General features: G+C 36.2%; 1 protein-coding gene across 3 annotated transcripts in view; it reads left to right on the forward strand.

The window, feature by feature from the left end:
• ARHGAP24 (Rho GTPase activating protein 24) overlaps positions 1 to 19,871 on the forward strand; it is a 361,899-nt gene that overhangs the window by 161,074 nt on the left and 180,954 nt on the right. Inside the window, exon 1 of one of the 3 annotated variants that reach the window (XM_049789757.1) lies at positions 8,439 to 8,452. The exons of the other annotated variants lie outside the window; for them this stretch is intronic. The gene's annotated coding sequence lies outside the window, so the exon portion shown is untranslated. Of the gene's footprint in view, positions 1 to 8,438; positions 8,453 to 19,871 lie in introns of those variants that run through there. 3 annotated transcript variants of the gene reach the window in all.

Genomic DNA, 19,871 nt, shown 5'->3' on the forward strand with positions numbered 1-19,871 from the left:
TCTTTCTTTCTTTCTTCTGTTTTTTTTGGGGCCACACCCATTTGATGCTCAGGGGTTATTCCTGGCTAAGCGCTCAGAAATTGCCCGGGGATGCTGGTGGTCCTTCCTTGGCTAGAGCTTGCAAGGCAGACACCTTACCTCTAGCGCCACCTTGCCAGTCCCCCCCCCCTTTTTTTTTATCACATCCTGCAAAGAAAAAAGACAAGTCAACAAATAACACAAAATAAAATAATTTAAAGGTCTGGAGAGGTAGTGAGTGCTATGCACTATCTTTGCATGAATTTGATTTTAATTCTGTGCCTAGCTTCCCATACAGTCCTCAAACACTACGAAATCAATGTTAATTTTAATTCAGCCAGGTGTGACCAAAAAAAAAATCAGATCAATCTGTGCAGAGAACAAAAATATTTATATTTGGGATAGAATTAAATTTTTAGTGGCAAACTTAATGTAGTAAAAACATTTAAACCAATAACGATTGATTTTTCAATGATGGATACCTGAAAGGTATGCTAAAATCCAGTGTTATGTCAATACAAAAAATAAGCATGTAGAAAAAGAGTTGCAAATATATGTGTGCAATTTTGTATGTTTGATGATGAATGATAAAGAGATAGATAATAGGTAGATATTTAGATCACCTCCTGGTGGATGCACAGCGTATTGTCAAGTGACCAGCTTATTTTAAGAGAAAAGGGATCAGTTAGACCACACTCTACACGCAGGGGTCTCAAACTCGCGGCCCGCGGGCCGTTTGCAGCCCTTCGTCCAACATTTTGTGGCCCTGCCCTAGAGGAACCATTTTTGTTTTGTTTTGTTTTAGTTGTTTGGGTCACATCCCCCAATGTTCAAGGCTTACTACTGTCTTTGCACTCAAGGATCACCCCGACTTTGCCTCCTTCGGCCCCCAGGTAAATTGAGTTTGAGTGTTCCTGGCTTTCTTCTGACTCCTTGGAGATGCTTGGCATACCACTGCTGATTCTGGTTCAGGTGGTGGTGACTGAACCAGTGATGACTCTGTCCTCAGTAAAGCAGCTTAACTTTAACTTAACTTTCTGACCTGAACCTTTAAGAATAGTATTGTTGGGGCTGGAGTGATAGCACAGCAATAGGGAGTTTGCCTTGCATGAGAGTGACCCAGGACAGCGATCCCCGGCGTCCCATGTGGTTCCCCCAAGACAAGAGCTATTTCTGAGTGCATAGCCAGGAATAACCCCTGAACATCACCGGGTGTGGCTCCAAAACAAAACAAAACAAAACAAGAATAGAATTGCTGGGGTTTGAGAGAAATTTGAATGTTACATTTTATATATCATGCTATTTTATGAAAATATTTTCTATATTGAAAAGAAATTAAGGTGATACTTCAAAAATATGTCAAGCTCATGAATATTTGGTTGCATTGAAGTTGAGATCCAATAGCACAGTTTTGATGGATAATTTGTTTTCATTATTTTTAGAACCACACTTGTGTTTCTAAGAAACCTCAGAAATAATAACCAAAGTGTTAGCTTCTCTTTTCTTTCCAGTGATGAGTCTTGTAAAAGTGAGTCCATTGTTTCCTTGTGAAAAATGACAGCATAGGGAAGTAACTGTATACTTCTGGGCAAAAACATAACTATTTTTTCTGTATAACCTCAGGAAGCTTGATCCTCAGTATGTTGAGGGAGTCCAAATAATACTAATATGTAAAAATTATTTTGTACAATGTGATTCATCATTTTATGTCTGATGATTGTTCTTCTAAGTGAGTTCTAATAGTCCCCCTATACTACACTAAAATATGAAATGTCCCCCCACTACTTTGGGTTGGATATGGGGGAATCTTAAATGTCATTATTACATTTGTCATCAGAGTTGTTGTCTCAATAGCTGGCTGTTTTAATTTTATTATGATGTAATATATATCTTACCAGTCTTTACATATAAATAACCTCAAGCAAATTTAAAACATATGATAGACAATGATCCTCAGTTGTATATTAGGGAATAGTTAAATTTCGCAACTTAAAACAAACCCCACAATTATAATATAATCTGACTAAATCCTCTCATTTTATATAGAAGAAAACTAAGACTTAGTTAAAGGTTTTGTTCAATGTTACAAAACTAGATGCTAACAGAATGAAGATTTAGGGCATAATTCATTTTACTGATAGGTCTTTTCTGTGTCTGGAATATTTCCTTTCCAAGCTATGTCAATCTTTTCCTCCACTTAACCTAATAAGGAACCTTCTTTGCTCCCTAAAGTACAAAGATGGAGAATATCCTCTCAAAAAATAATTCTGGGATAAGAAAGCAGATTGAGAATTGATTCAGTTTGATGATACTTATTCATATTGTTTCACTGGTAATTAATTAAATGACTAACCAAGCCTATAATTTTTAAATAATATGTCTGAGTGTTTATATGCATAAACTTATAAAAATATTTATGGATATATATTATTCTATGAAAAAGACTATTCTATAACAAACTCTATATGTTTGTTATCTTTATCACTTAAGGACTTGTCATTGTTCATTATCTCATTAAAGATAAAAGGTTCCACTAAAATAATCAGTATATACCAAAGAGTTTAGTTAAAACCCTTATATATGTTTTGAACAAAACTTCCAAAATGTATAAAATATTATAATTGTCTAAATTTTGGAATCAGTCACTATAAGACTTTTCAGCTCCTGTACCATCATCATTACCTGAAGTTTGGGTCAAATATCTAAGACTGGTAGATATTCAAATATGGTTATTTACTATCTGACTTCACTTTAGTATTAAAGAGTAACTGTATAGACAGTAGCAGAAGTAAAATACACAAGAGAAGAAATTTTTCTACTTCAACTGTAGAAATGTCCTATTATTTTCCCCTATTTGAGTTATGTATGTGCTTTCCTGATTTCATGTTAAAATATTACCTCCTATTTTCTACCTTTCTGAACAAATTTATCCTTCGTGCTGCACAAAACTCAATATTTGACTTGATCTAACTAGTATATTTTCAAGACTATCTTCACTTTTATTGTCACTAATTATTTTAATATAGAGTTACACAACTGTTCTAGCTAAGAAACAGTTAAGATATGACAAAAATATATGCCAAATAAACTCTTCAATTCTGAGACCCAGTTGGATGGCTAAAGAAACTTTGGTACATATACAAAATGTAATGTCTTGCAGCCATCAGGAGAAATGAAGTCATAAAATTTTCCTATACATGGATGAATATGAAATCTATTATGCTGAGTGAAATAGTCAAAGTTAGAGAGATAGATACAGAACAGTCTCACTCATCTATGGGTTTTAAGAAAAATTAAAGACATTATTGTAATAAGGTCCAGAAACTATAGAATTAATGGCCAGAAGAACCAGCTCAAAATATGAAGCTCACCACAAAAAGTGGTGAATACTGTTAGGGATATAACTACACTAACAACTAGCATGACATGTTAATAATGAGAGAAGTAGAATGCCTGTCTCAAATACAGGAAGTGGTGGGGGAGTTGGGAGGAGGGCATTGTTGGTAGAAAGGTTGCACTGGTGAAAGACAGAAATCCAACTACAATCATACTTATAATTATGGTGCTTAAATAAAGAATTTATAAAAGGAAATAAATAAAGTAATCAGAAAAAAAGATGCCTTTAGTCTCAATGTCATGGAGTGTTTTAATTTTTCTAAATACCTTATTTATTTAATTTTTGTTTTGTTTTGTTTTGGGGGGACAGCAGGCGGCGGCATTCAGGGGTTACTCTTCATTCTGCACTCAGAAATCGCTTCTGGCAGGTTCAGGGAACCATATGGGTTGCTGAGAATAGAATCCATGTGCATCCCAGGTCTACAATGTGCAAATTCCCTATTTCTTTGCTGTCTTGTCTCTCCAGCCTTATCCAGTAAGCTTTTTAACATTAATTTTGCCTTTGTGTTTATATCCAAGCAGTTGGAACACGATTTAGACTAATGAAGGTTTCAATAAATCAAAAGAATGGAGAAAGGTAGGAAGAAACAAAAAAGAAAGAAAAGAAAAAAGGAAGGAAGGAAGGAAGGAAGGAAGGAAGGAAGGAAGGAAGGAAGGAAGGAAGGAAGGAAGGAAGGAAGGAAGGAAGGAAGGAAGGAAGGAAGGAAGGAAGGAAGGAAGGAAGGAAGGAAGGAAGGAAGGAAAAGAACTAAAAGAATGAATGAATAAACAAAACATGTTTCCTAGGGAAATATATTTTGAATAAAAATTATAACTCCATGAAACAACAAAGCATAATTATACATATCTCACTACTTATCTCATTACCTATCACAGATGCTCATAAAATATAATCAGAAATGTTTTGGGGGTTGGCGAGTTAACTCATGTGATGGAACTTACACTCTATATGTGTAAGCCATTGAATGGCCTCCTACGCACCAGTGTAGGTGACCCTTATGGCCCTAACACTTCATTATAAGATCGAAGTGCTGAACCATATGTCCCACATATCAGAGTAATATGCTGAGTAATGCAGGAAGTAGAAGTCTAGAAGCCAGGCACCATCAAAACTGCTGTGGAGTGCTAAAAAATCGTGTATCTAATTCACTGAATAAATGCATGTCACTGGATAATTAGAATAATATCAGCAACTGCTGTGGGAAAAGGATCGTTTTGTTCCCAGTAACAATAAAATAAAGCAAGTACAAAATAAAAATTATTTTCAGTGATATTATTTGCTACTTAGGCAACAATGCTTCATAGGCATAGTATTTACTTTATTTGGTTGTTCTGGGAAAAAAAATCTCTGTGGTGCTTTGTTCTTCCCAACAAAGGGTCAGCCTCCCTTTGCTTGCTCTCTGATACAAACCTCTTCCATGTACTATAACTGGAGTATGTGGTGCCAGTCACATTATCCCATGTGTGTCTAAGCTGCACTACATGATATCCCAAGCTCCAAAATAAAAATTTATCAGGTATAATATATGGAATATCCACTAAGAACCCCAGGTACTATTACCCCAAAAAGAAATGAGATAGTAAATATTCCCCTGTTCTCGAGTCTTCTAGAAAATATGATTGCACATCTAGTTAGCCAGACATCCACAAAAGATGTAGATATCAAAGTATCTAAATGCATACATGTTTCACAATTTTTTAGATTAGCACATCAGAGACACAGGTTAATCTCCTGAGTTAACTGTAGAAGTAGATCAATCCTTGCTTATGACTTCAGTGTTTGTTGACTAGAGAGTCATAACGTGGGCCAAAACTGCAATTCATTTATCAGGAACTATTTGTTCAATTCCTGCTTTATGCTGACACTATTCTGAATGCCAGGGATAATATTGTTGTTGTTGTTGTGGGTTTGTGTGTGTGTTTGGTTTATGGGCTACACTCATAAACTCATTGTTTATCAGCAGCACTCAGTGGTTACTCCTGGCTTTACATTCAGAAATTGCTCCTGGTAGGCTCACTCCTAGTATGCTCAGAGGATCATATGAGATACCAGGGATCAGATCTGGATTTGTACCAGGTTGGCAGCATGCAAGGAAAATGCCCTACTGACATGCTATAACTCTAGCCCTGATAATGTGGTTTAAAGGTGGTGACGTTTTATGTTTCTAATTTTATTCCTAACATATCATATTTTAGAATGTCATTAAACTTATTCTAATGAAGATATTCTCATTAATCTCGAACTAATTTAATGAATACATTTTTAAAGGTAAGGGTAACTTCATATAGTAGGAAGTAGTACTGTGAGAAAAATAAAAATAGAAAATGGAAAGACTGTATATATGAGGTTTAGGATAATGTTGATTAGGTAGAGATGTCAGAACAGATTTTGTTTAGAAAAGTAACATTTGGAATGAATGTTGAGTGTTGACTGTTAATAAGAATATGCTTTGTGAAGATTAGAATGAATATTCTAGAAAGATGACAGAGTTAGGTTTTAAATGCAATAGGAATGCTAAACAGACTGAAATAATATAGAACCAAGAAGACCATGGTTAAGTTTGTGTTTTTATACCCAACATTGGGTACCATATTGAAAAAAGATGAAGAAATGGATGATGGAAATCATGGTGCAATATGTGGTAGGAGAGAAATGTGCAGCATTGCAAAGTATGTAATAATAGGAATAGGAATAATTGGAAGCCACTGGAGGAAACAGGAAAGTGGAGTGCTGAGGAAAGGGGTAAAGGAGGGGATCGCTTTTCTGTCTGATGTGAGGGACCAAGGTATGAGAGGAGATGGGCAGTAAAGTATGCCTTAGTTTGAATTGACTTGAGACAGCTGATGCTGAAGATTTTATTTACAGAAATTATGTAAAAGTTTTTTTTGGGGCCCGGAGAGATAGCACATCGGCGTTTGCCTTGCAAGCAGCCGATCCAGGACCAAAGGTGGTTGGTTCGAATCCCGGTGCCCCATATGAGCAGAGAGCCAGGAATAACCCCTGAGCATCGCTGGGTGTGGCCCAAAAACCAAAAAAAAAGTTTTTTTTGATTGTTTGGAGCTATGCACAGTGATTTTAGATACTGGCTCTGCACTCAGGAATTATTCCTGGCAGTGCACAGGGGACCATAATGGATGTGGGGCATCAAACCTACCTACAAAGCAAGTGCCCTATGCACTGTAGTATTGCTGCAGCACTATGTTTTTGCTCACTTGAAAATACCCATACATGACATCTCCCAGCCACATAATATTAGTCCAGAAGTTATTCAGTTGTCACTTCCCTTCACTGCTATCACAGATTGCTGTCTGGGATTCTTTGCAAAAGTCTTTTACTAGTGTTACTGTAAACCTGAAAACTGAGAGGAGGAGATCAAGAGTTAGAGAATTCCAACTGTCTTGCCTCTGTTAATAGAGCCTGCCCTGGAGTTCACCTCTGCTCTAAGTTCTTCTTCCATGAAGAAGTGAAATTCAACTCCGTGGATCCAATCTTCAAAACACAGTAGCCATTTCTCTTAAACTGTGCTATGATTCTGAATTCCAGGGCATGTCCTGAGTATGGCATGGTGGATTATGGCCAAAAGATCTAAATTTAGAAAGATAATTTTTTTCAATGATTGTATATCATTGTGCTATTTTAGATTGTGCTGAGTTCACATATTGTCAGCACATGCTTTCCCTTCCATGCCTAGATGCAAACCATATCATGGATTTGAAAGAAAAGGTAAGGGTTAGTTTCCAATTATTTCCACCAGTCACCAACATTTCTAGAACAAACAGGAACATTTGTTCTTGAATCCAGGACCCATCAGCTATTGTATGTGACTCACTCTTTTGCAGCTCTAAATACTTGTATGTGACTTACCTTTATAACTTTATTCTTCATAGGCCACTCAGAGACCCTGAGTCACCCTGTAAAGTTTATTATTCTGCTTCCATTATATAAAATTAATCAATATCAAGCTGTCAATATCAAGAATGTCTTGCCATATTAAAAATGGCCTAATAGGCCTGAGAGTATACTGTGCATCCTCAGTACTATCTCATTCCCTTTAAAACTAAAACTATATCCAGCACTGAGCTATGAATAGTCCCTGAGCAATATTGAGTATTGCTCCCCAAAGCAAATAAAGACAAGTTGATAACTTATAAATAGAAAAAATTTTAATAGTCAATTTTTCAAGAATCAAGAAATAAGAATCACATAGCATATATTGGAATATTAAAAACTCAAATACCCGTCACTATATTATCCTTAAAGTCACTCCTTAGAAAGACTAAGTCAAGCATCGACCCCTAAAAAAAAAAAAAAAGAAACTTCTGAGACATTAAAATATTCTGGAAGATTAGCAAAGGAAAAGCTCATTTCCTAAATAGAAGAATCAATGAGATGTGATAAAGGAACAGTATTTAGGATTTTAAAGTGTTTTTCTCCGAGGAGAGAAAGCTCTCACACTGCAATTTGTACTGCTCCATCCAAAATCATGTGGATGTTGTACAGTGTACAAGAAATAGAATGGTGGAAAGAACATTTGTAAAACCTGGTAGCAGTTAGTCTTATGTGACACTAATGAGCTGCGGTAGTACCATGTATAAGTAATTTTTTCTCTGAACATCATTTTGCTCATCTACGCAAGTAGGATACTGTGCTAAATTATATTTAAGATCCTGATGTGTGTCCTGAGGCTTACATTTTTTCCCCACTTTTATGGTGCTTTTCTAAATGCTCGCATACTACATTATTTATGGTATGATTCCTAGTACTTTTTTTTCCCCCTCTCCCTCCTCTCTGTCTGTTTTTTCAATATATGGGATAGGAGGTTACTGACTAAGTCAGAAGGGAAGAAGGAAGAAAATTAGACACAGGAAGAGTTTATATACCCCAACAACAAACTTAAATTTAGCTGCCACCGCCTTGAAAGGAACGGTTTATGTCCAAACAACTTTTCCCAGACAAGCGCATTGCTTTTTTTTTTTTCCAACAGAATTCATTTTAAACTGAAGGCCAGTTAAACAAGAGTCGGCCCTGGAAACAGCTGTAAGTAGACAAAACCAGTTACTTTATAAGGTACTGTTTTAACTCATTGAAATCTCCTTCAGGGTTCATTTGTTCTGGGCACCTCATTGCCCTTCTTTTGACCTTTCTCTTGACCTTACTTCTGGAGAAAACATACTTCTTAACTGGTTTATTTGGTGTTTACTGGTAGCTGAAGCCTAGGACTATGTTACATTTGGTTTTCCTACCCAGTGATTGCTCTTATTTTATTTACAGCTGATTCTATCTTTGTCACATTTTATCCTCGGTGGCTTTTGTGTTGCATTGTTTCAGTTGGCTTAAGAGTAATATACTGTCCTGTTACAGAATGTACAATGTTCTTGACTGCAGCTGCTAGAGAGAACAGGGTAAAGCATACTCAAGTTGAAGTATAGAACCAATGTGGAACCAATAAAGTGAATGGGACAGAACAGGGTGGCTCTGCCTTTTCTGATGCCACCCCTCCCTGTCTCTCTAAGTGAGCAGACCAATCCTGGAAACATCTTTCTAAATTTAGGGGCTTGCCTCTCGTTTGCTTCTATATTTCATTGCCTATTTGAACCATTCATTGCCTTCACTCCCACTAATTAAAAATTAGTCCTTTGTTCTTTTTTAAATGAAGTTTATCTTGCTTAAGTCCTTAAAGGGACATGTCTGAGAAAAAGAATGAATTTCAAAGCATTGTACTATGGACACTCTCAGAGAAGAGTGTCAAGCCAAGGCCCAAAGTGCCAGCAGAATGGACTTAAAGTCCTCACCTGTATTCCCTCATCCAGCTAAAATGCTTACTCCAGAATCCTTCTTTCATAACCTCATGTAATAGCTGATGCTTACTAAATAATTGTAGAGACAACAAAGGAATTATACATATGCAGACTTTGAAGACATAAATCACTGGTAAAATGGAAGACTACATTTTTAAGAAAGAATTTAGCCATTTATAGAAGGTTGTCTTTTGTGACCATTCTATATACTGATATGTCCTTGCAGTAGCAAAATTCAGTGTAATGCTTTTACTTAGCATTTTTAGCATAAGTATGAATGGTAGAATTAGCATATGTATCCATAGTAGATTCATCCTCTAAAGTCAGTATACTGTGAGGCCACTTTTATGGTGTATGATACCACTATGCCCATGTATCCAAAAGTCATATATGCTTTGTAATGCAATTCATTTATTTCTGAGACTGGTTTTCCTTCTGTGTCTTTCATTTGGAAGTGTAACTTGCTTTTTACTATTTTCAGTACTCCAATATCCTCAAAATCTCTCTATAACCTTAATCTTCGTTAAAATTAATTCTTTTGATGCAGGGCTGGAGCAATAAGCAAAGCCATATGGCATTTGCTTTGCACTTGGCCAACCCATAACTGACCCAAGTTTGATCCTCAGCATCCCATATGGTTCCTCGAACCTGCCAGGAGCAATTTTCAAGCACAGAGACCAGTGTAACCCTTGAGCAATGCCTGGTGTAGCCCAACACCCACCCCCAATTTTTTTTTATGCAACCACATGAAGAAAAAGTGAAGTTTATTAAAACAAATGTTAAGAATTAAAAGTTGTAACTTAAGCTATGGACCCAAGAGATTCTCTTATGAGAAAAACGCCTGTGGTAAAATGCAGAGACAGTGACATCTATTTTAGGTGCTCAGGAGATTTTTGGTTTGTGTCCAAGTTCTTAGTTGTGTTCTGTAGTAGTAGTTGCCATGGAAGTGGTCATGGAATAAGTCAAGCATTACTGCATCTGATACAGAAATGTTTGCTCTCTTCGTTATAAAGTTACTGGATGTCTGTCTCAAGGAATTAGTGACAAATCCCAATGGGTAGATTTCATTAAGTTCTAAGAATTTTATCATAGTTTCACACATGAGCGTTTCATGTATGTGCATTGCTGAAGAATAACTTACTTTGCTCTGTGCAGATATTTTTTTTTATGTTGTACATTTCAAACTGAAATGCATCTCTGGTTTTTCAATAACCTTGCTGCCATGGGAAGTAACTTTTATTAACACCACACATGTAAAATCAAAAATAGATGAATTAAACATATATGTGGCAGCAAACTAAATCTAGGCTAATTCTAAATTCAATTCTAAATTAAGTACAACTTATTGTTAACTTCTTTTCCCCCTTTCCACTTCCCTTGTTAATTTCTTTATAAAAGTTTTATTTTATTTTTTAATTTGTTATTTATTTATTATTTATGTATTATTTTATTTTTGTTTATCCCCTCCCCTATTTTATTTTTGTTTAACTTTAATTCTAAACTATGTACAACTTATTGTTAATTTCTTTATCAGAGTTTTATATTATTTTTGTTTTCATTAGTTTGGGGGCCCACATCCAGTGGTACTAAGGCCTTACTCCTGGCTCTGCACTAAGGGAACACTCTTAGCACAGCTCAGGGAACCATAGTATATGATGCTGGGAGTCAAACCTGGGTTGGCCATGAACAAAAATCAAATGCTCTACATACTGTATTATATTTATTTAAAAATATAGTGGAATGACTTTTTGTACTAGAGAATCTTTTTTGTAAGTTTTTTTTTTAACAAAACCTTCACCTATTCACTTTAGCAATTGTTCTGGGATGTTAAAGCATCTTCTGATATATTTGACAAACTTTTATTGTGGGGGTGGGCACCACCTAACTTTGCAGGGCTTGGCAGGGATAATAAGAATCAAGGTTGAGATTGAGGGTTGAGGGGATAATTGTATTTCTAACAAGGGGGAAAGGGGGAAGTATATGGAAGGGGCAGAAAAGGAGACAAGAGCAAATAAGATTAAAAAGAAAAAGAAGAAAAATAGTGAGAAGAGAGGAGAAAAGAGCAAAGGAATGTTAGTTTGTTTGAATGTGTTTGATGAGTAGGCCCTGTAGTATAAATCTGTAGGTCACAGTTGCTGCTTCGGTGATCTGGCTGGTCACGTACTTCAGGTCCTAAAAGATGGTATAACCTAGAAATAAAGGGTATGTTAAAGAGTTTTATCGAGATCTCTTCATATAGCAAGCTGGATATGGTATCTCGTGTGACTGACTCCCGAGATGCCATCTTAGTTTGTCCAGTCTTTGTATTCAAGAATGCCTGTGGACAAAAAATCTGAGAGGTTATTTTAAATATAGTAAGATCAAGGCATTAAATCATATTATTTTGAAATGCTTCCATTGGAGTCAGTGATTTACCATGGTAATCTTTACCTGTAATCCTGTATAGGATCTCTAAGAGATTATTATGAGCCTTTGTAGTAAAAAGGTGATTACATACCTATTCTCTCTACACTGCTGTTTTTTGCTGTTGTTAGTTTCTTTATGATATAATGTGTAGTCAAGAGTTTGTGCTGTTCCTCTTTCATGTGATTTGGGCACTACTCCCCAGTATATGTTAACTATTACAGTGTTTGGAGTTTCTACCCAGTTAAACCCTGTTATTTGATCATTGAGTATTAGTTGTGTATATGGTATATGTTCTAGGTGCTTTAGAATAGTGCTATCATTCTGTGTTTATCTTTCATCTTCTGGCTTACTTTGTTTAACATAATATGTTCTAGGTCCATCCACGTTGCTGCAAAGTCCATGATTGTATCATTTCTGACTTCCATGTAGTATTCCATTGTGTATAGATACCACATTTTAATGATCCACTCATCTGTTGTTGGACATCGAGGTTGGTTCCAAGATTTGGCTTTTATACTGAATGCTGCAATAAATAGTGGGGTGCATACATACTTTGGGATGAATGTTTACTGTGTCTATGCAGGAGGGCTAAATAAATAAATATATAAAAAAGGGACAGAAAGCACAAAATAATCTTTTTTTTTAATCTATCTAGTTTTTGTCGATTTCTTTGAATTGGTGTGGATATTGAACTGGTTGTTTCCATTTTTTAAATTTTTTTTCTTTCTTCTTTTCTCTTCTTCCATTTTATCATCTGTCATGATTTTTATATCAGGTCCATGGCAAGTATATGGTGCTTATCTTTATTGCTGTAGTGCTCACTGGATATTTTATTTGATACTTCTTTTTATACTGTTGTGGTGTTTCACCTTTTTCCTCTTTGTCTCCCAAACCGAGGATGAGAGAGCCTCTAGAAGGACTCTGACCATTTTCTGCATGTTTGATTTTTACCCCATCTTATTACTTTTCTCTTCTTCAAACAAAACCACATAACTTGAACGATCTAATCCCGCCTCCCAATTAGAGGGGGATATAATGGAGGTACCATGACCAAACAGGTGTAGGACCACTAAGTAGTTAGCTAGGCACAGAGGGGACCACTCATTCTAGCAGCCCCGGGGGTGAGGGTGGAGGCTATGGGAGGCAGGACAGGAACAGGGGTGGAGGGAGGACAATTCGGTGGTGGGAATTCCCCTGACTCAATGTTAATATGTACCTAAAATATTACTGAGAAAGATATGTAAGCCACTTGATTAAAATAAAAATTAATTATATATATAAAAAAAAAATCAAGATTGCCCGGCCAGGCCAGCGCAGGGTGCGGGGCGCAGGGCGGGGGATGAGTAGTGGGCACTTCTCTGTTGCAGGCGAGCGGCCCAGGCCGGCCCCTACCGGCAGGAGGCGGACCTCCCCAACGCCGGCCTATGACCCCCGAGGACAGCATTCAGTTCGTGAGCGAAGGAATGTTAAAACCCGTTCTTGAATGTAAAAAATAAAATTAAAAAAAAAAAAAGAATCAAGGCTTTCCTCAAGCTTGAGCTTTATTTCATTTGTTTGAAACAAACAGTTAGTTCAGGCTCAATATGTTTGGAATTGCTATCTAGAATCTCAAAATTTTCTTACTTTTCCTTTATTTCAATAAAATGGTTTAGTTTGGGGCATTGGAGTTGTGCTCAGTGTCCCTGGCTCAAGGATTGTTCCTGGCTGGACTTAGTAATGCAAATTTGGATTCTATTTCTTTCCACTAACTTGATATCAGAAATTTCTCAGCATCTTTCAGAACATTTAGCTGCATAACATTCTATTCAATGGCAATGTTGTACATATTAGAGCAAGTGTCCCATTGATAGAGACCTATTTGTTTTGGTGTGTTTTGAATTGAATAAACTAAAGATAAGCATTTGTTTACATACGGTTTTTATTTATTTGATTCTCTTACAGGTCTTAGCAAGATTAAATTAATCTTTTTTTTTACACAGTAGGAGCACTAAATTCAGAAATGTTATTCTTTAGCACCTAGACTTTAGTCTTTCAGTCTAATACCTATATTTATCCAGCAGAAGTGCTTTTTTTTTTCAGTAATATCTTTATTTAAGCACCATGATCACAAATATGTTGTAGTTGGATTTCAGTCATAAAAAAGAACATTCCTCTTTCAACAGTGCAACCATCGTACCAACAATCCCCCCGTTTCCCACCTCCCCCACCCTCTTCCTGTATTCTAGATAGGCATTATACTTCTCACTGCCTACCATTGTCATGCTATTTGTTAGTGTAATTATTTCTCTAACTGCACTCACTAGTCTTTGTGGTAAGCTTCCTATCGTGGGTAGTCCTTCTAGATTTATCTCTATTGCCTCTGGGTATTATTACAATAATGTCTTTTTATTTTTCTTAAATCCCATAGATGAGTGAGACTATTCTGTATCTATATATCTCCCTCTGACTTATTTTAATCAACCTAAAAGTTTCCATGTCCATCCATGTATAGGAAAATTTCATTTCATGACTTCATTTTTTCCTGATAGCTGCATAGTATTCCATTGTGTATATGTACCAAAGTCTCTTTAGCCACTTATCTGTTGTTGGACATCTGGGTTGTTCCAGATACTAGCTATTGTGAATAGAGCTGAGACGAACAGAGGATTGCCCAGGGCTTCTCTGAATTGTATTTTTGGACTCCTAGTGTATATCCCTAGGAGTAAGTATTGTTGGGTCATATGAAAGTTCAATTTCTAGTTTTCTGAAAACAACAAAAAGACATAGATATTTAAGATGAGGTAAACAGTATAAAAAGGCAGAAACAGCAGCAATAGAGAAAGGAATAAAGCCTAATAGGGTTAATATTTTATTACATTAAAATGAGAAAATAATAATGATATCTGAGAGGTAACTTTAATATTGTGGTAAATGGAATGAATGGCCAAACTGGAGCGGTGGAAGTAATGGCCAAACTGCAAAAGGTTATAGAGATAGACAGATATTAAAAAGCCAAGGCCAAAAATACACGTTCATCTTGGCAATAAGAAGACAGAGTCTGGTGGAAAAAGTTGAGTGTTTATTTTTGGAATTTTTTTTGTTTTTGTTTCTGTTTTGTGCAGCAGAAAAGTGAACGATGGTGGTGTGTAGAGGAAAAGAAAAAATGTATTAAAAGATCTCTATAACAGAGAAAATCAATGATGGCTCATAAATACTTTGTTTTAAAGTACAAAGGACACTAGTGGCCCGATATATTTTTAGCAAATACTCGTTAATAAAATGACAGCTATTTTAAAATTTTCCCATAACTCATATGTTTATCACCCCTTGTGTAATATTGACTTTTGGCACAGAATCTTGAGTTTTTTTCAAGTTCAAGAACTCTTCCTATCCCTAGGGATTTTCAGAGAATAGGGTACATGTTTAACCTCTTACTCAGACAGAAGGAAATTATGCCCTCTTGCCCCTGACTATTCATTACCCAGTCAACATTTCTGCTGGATGAATATTGGATTTAGACTAAAAGAAAAAGTCTGGGTACTAAGGAATAATATTTCTGGATCTAGTAGCCTGTGGATCTGCTCCTGTTTTCTTCACACTCTAGAGGACACCTAATTTCTTGCCAGCTCTGTGTGATGTGAGTCTATTTCTCTTTCATTTATTTTTCCTTTCTACTCTCTTAGAATCAAATGGCTTCAACTTAAAGATTATTCTACATACCTGGTTTGCAAACCCTCTTGTAGCATATACTGTGTCTAAGTTATAATAAAAGTTCTCTTCTTCTTGGGTGCTCAGTTGTAGAGGGATCTTTGACTTGGGAAAATCCAACTTGACCTGTATGGGCTCACAAGGTTGCTCTTCTGCTCAGATCCCTATACTGTGCTAGGCATCTTCTGAGTCACAACCATACTGTTTCTTCATTCAAACCTTCCATTTATCTTTTATCTCCTTTCTTACTTCCTGTACAAACAAGGGACATTTTTATTAAAATTTTTAAAGGGTTAAATATTATATAACTTGGGGTGAATACAGATTGATTCTACTCAACGTATATAAGTTAACACCAGGTGTTATCAATTGACAGTTACTGCATAATTTCAAAACATATGATGGTACCAGAGGGATAGTATAGCAGGAAGAATTCATGCCTTCCATGCAGTCCATCAGTATTTCATCCCTGACACTGTATGGTTCATTAAGTCCTGAGTACAGCCACTTATGGCCCCCCTAAAAGCAGACAACAAATACACTCTTATACTCCTGGGGATGGGAAGAAAGCTTAGGAGTAAGGGAAAGATAGCTAGTAAGTAGCATTGAATCATGTAGGCTGAACTCGCAGTGGTCCTCCAACTATGGCCCGTGGGCCACATATTGTATTTGTATCTGTTTTGTTTCTTCATTGCAAAATTAGATATATGTAGTGTGCATAAGAATTTGTTCATAAGTTTTGTTTTTACTATAGTCAGACCCTCCAATGGTCTGAGGGACAGTGAACTGGCCCCCTGTTTAAAAAGAGTGAGGACCCCTGGCTGAAGGTGTGGCCCCAGTGTGGGCCTTGAGGGGATCCCCATCCATAAACATCGCATGTTCTTAGATTTCTTTTCTCTTCAGCACTGAAGTTTTAAAAGATAATTTCATTTCCATTAATTTAATTTGATTTTCTGATAATTGAATGATTACTCATTCTTCACTTTCTCTCTACTTTACCTTTTCACTCTACCACCCTGCTAGGTAATTATAAATTTAAATTCAATGTAAAAATATGTTCTCCTGATTTTCTATGAATCTTTATTATATAGTTAAGTACAAGACTGTGGATTTGAATTTTAGGTTTTGTGACCTAGTTCTAGCATACTTTATATTAAAATCTGTCAGTTACTTAATATTTCTAAATCCTCATATGCTCACATAAAATAAGGATACTAATAAGGACTCAATATTCTCAGTTTTTAGAATACAGGTCTTGCATGGATCCAAACTTGGTTTAACCCCTATACCATCTGGTCCCTAAGCTTTTTGGGGTGTAGCCCCAAAGGCCCCTGAGCCTTGTTGACCTTGTTGGTCCCTGATAGCAGGGCCCAAACAACACAGCATCCTCAAGTCTTAGCAGTATGTCAGCAGCCTGGTTGCTGAATATTTCTGGGATTAGACTTCAGGTCCCCTGAAGCAAAATATACTAAAAATGGCTGCTGTCATGCACCAACCACAATGCTCTGTGCATTGTCTCATGTGCTGTTTTATTTACTATTCATAAGTGCATTTTACATTAATATTTATTAAACATTTTAAATAAATGGTATCGAGTCAATTATTAGTTTATATTTAAATTTTACTTATTTTTAATATCAACACAGAGTTGAGTCTAGAATTAATTTCCTCTGTAAAACATATACTTCTGCAGTGATGCTGGCAACTTGTTAGAATTTTCACATTGAGCAATCTCAAAATCACAACAGAAATAGACCTGAGGCTTCTTTTTCCTTCTCTGTCCCACTTTCAGCATTAGTGACTCTAGTTGGAGCCCAGTGTGTTTATTTATAAAACACTTACCTTTTTCTAATTTCAGAGAAGGTTTCACTGGAGAATGCCTTCCAAATATTGTTTGCTTGCCTGTGAACTTCTTCAGCTCAGGAAATAAAAATAAGTAGCATAATAGCAAACAAAATTATTAACTACTTTATGAATATAAAATAAAATTATGCAGTAATTATGTCATCCTCAAAACAATCCTAATATTCCACAGTGCTTTCTAAAGTAAAATTAGTTATCTATATCAGAGAAATACTTGTACAGTTCATACATTGTACAGTACAATTATATTATGGAAAATTCATGATATGATGTGGAAGAAATGTCTCTGGGTTACTTGTCGCTTATGTGTGAAGGTTCCACTCCTTCCCCAAGGGGTTATTAGCATTTCATCAAAACTCTTGACTTTAGCCTTTTCCTGAATTCACCTCATTGTGCTTCCTGCCTCATGTACATGGTTATTTATCTTGTCTACTGTTCCACAGTCTTATCTTTCAAGACATCTTTCCCTCTCTTGAATTTCTCTCTCTGACATCATCCCTATTCTATATTACCCTACACTTTCCGAAGCTCTTTCCATGATTTTACCGTTTTGCATTTTGACTTTTTATTTAGTGACTGCTTCCCTGACTAGCTCTACTACATTCATAACTAGCTGTTGCTACTATCTTCTTCTTCTCCTTCTCCATCTTCTTCTCCACCTTCTTCTCCACCTTCTTCTTCTCCATCTTCTTCTCCACCTTCTTCTTCTCTTCTTCTTCTTCTTCTTCTTCTTCTTCTTCTTCTTCTTCTTCTTCTTCTTCTTCTTCTTCTTCTTCTTCTTCTTCTTCTTCTTCTTCTTCTTCTTCTTCTTCTTCTTCTTCTTCTTCTTCTTTTTCTCCTCCTTCTCTTCCTCCTCCTTCTTTTGCTTCTCCTCCTTCTTCCTTCTTCTTTATTATTATTTTTCCTTCTTTTTCCTCTTCCTCTTCCTCTTCCTTCCCCTCTTCCTCCTCCTCCTCCTCCTTCTTTTTGGTTCTTTTGGGCCACACCTAACAGTGCTCAGGGGTTACTCTTGGCTCTGTGCTCAGAAATTGCTCCTGTCTTGGGGATCATATGGGATACTGAGGATCGAACCCGCATCCATCCTGGCTCAGCTGCATGCAAGGCAAATGCCCTGTCACTCCTGCCCTAAGGTACTTTTTCTATTTTGATTGGTTGGTTATTGATAGCTTCTTAAGAATAGGGATCTTGTCTTTGATGTTTGCGTGTTCAGTGACTTAGCACTGTGGCTGTTCTAATCAGTGTTTGCAAAATGGGACTGCCCTAGATTGTTCTAGTGTGGTTTTGTTACAGACATTAGATTTCTACAAAATTTTCTTTTAAGGAACATAGATTCATAGAGGTGTCATAGAAAGCACCTGGATAGTTGACTGGAAAATATAAATATATAAGTAAAAGAATGTGGACATTCTTCTTTTTCCCCTTTTTCAAAAATAGTCTAGGGTCATAGAGATAATATAGTGGACAGGGCACTGGCCTTGCAGAACAGTCATACTGATTTGGATCCTTGGAACCACATATAGTTCCAGAAACCCCCTAGTAGGGTTATCCTTGAGCACAAGAGTTTCTAGAAGTCCTGAGCTCTACAGGTGAAGCTTCAAAATCAAAATGAATAAATTACTAATAAAATGGTATGCATTTTATTTTACATGTATTTTATTTCACATTTCGTTTGATGTCTTAATAAGTCCAGATTACCATTCTGGTTTTTATTACATCTCATTTATCTTAATTCTTTTGCCATTTCTGTTAGTTTCATTAGTCCTTTCAGGTTATGGAGAATTACAAACAGGTCCGACATTCAAGAAATTTGTGTGCATTTATGACAAAGTATTGTCTCCAGAAAAGATCAGTTAGAGAAAACAAATATTTTCAATAATAAAGAAGAAAATTTCTTCTCAGTCGCCCTTTTGAGTTTCAAAAAATCAATACCATAAATACTCAGGACTCAAAGTTTAAATTATAGGAGAACCAATAACAACAATAAAGTGAATCTCCTAGGAACAGATCAGTTAATGATTCTCATGGGAATAGAGAATGCATTTGAAAGGGAGATAATCCTAGGAAACAAAGGAACCTTAGCTTCTAAGAGGATGTTGATGTTGCAGTTCTGAACGAAGTCTCCATGGTTTGCAAATTTCTGCCCATGAGATAGTTCATGGGAAATAAATCCAGAAATTTTGATAATTGAAGATTTCTCAGAGCAGGGACATCAGCGAATCCATCTTCTGTGAAGATCATGAAACTTGCATTGTTTTGTTGGGCTGCTCTGCATTATAGCAGGTCTTCAGCAATGTATGGTTTCTCTGAAGACAAATTTAGAACTGCTGCTCAGCTTATTCCCATGTTCCCAGAGCGGCTATAAGAGAAAGACAAAAACAATAAGAGAAACATCTCTGAGGCTACTTCAAGCCTCTTGTCATACTATAAAACTTTATTAATGACCTTTCTAAGTCTTTGAAGAATGCCATCATAATTTTGATGGAGATTGCATTAAATCTTTATAAAAATTTAGGTGGGATAGTATTGATTCTTCTTCCATGACACATGGAATACTTTTCCATTTCCTGAGACTCTGTTCTACTTCATTAATGAGTGACTTATAGTTTTCATGTACAGGGCTCTCACATCTTGTTAAATTTATTTCTGGGTGCTGCTTGATACTGGAATAATGATAGACTTTCTCACCAATCAGATAGAATAGA

Source organism: Suncus etruscus, chromosome 16 (assembly GCF_024139225.1).
Source record: "Suncus etruscus isolate mSunEtr1 chromosome 16, mSunEtr1.pri.cur, whole genome shotgun sequence".
Lineage (NCBI taxonomy): Eukaryota > Metazoa > Chordata > Mammalia > Eulipotyphla > Soricidae > Suncus > Suncus etruscus.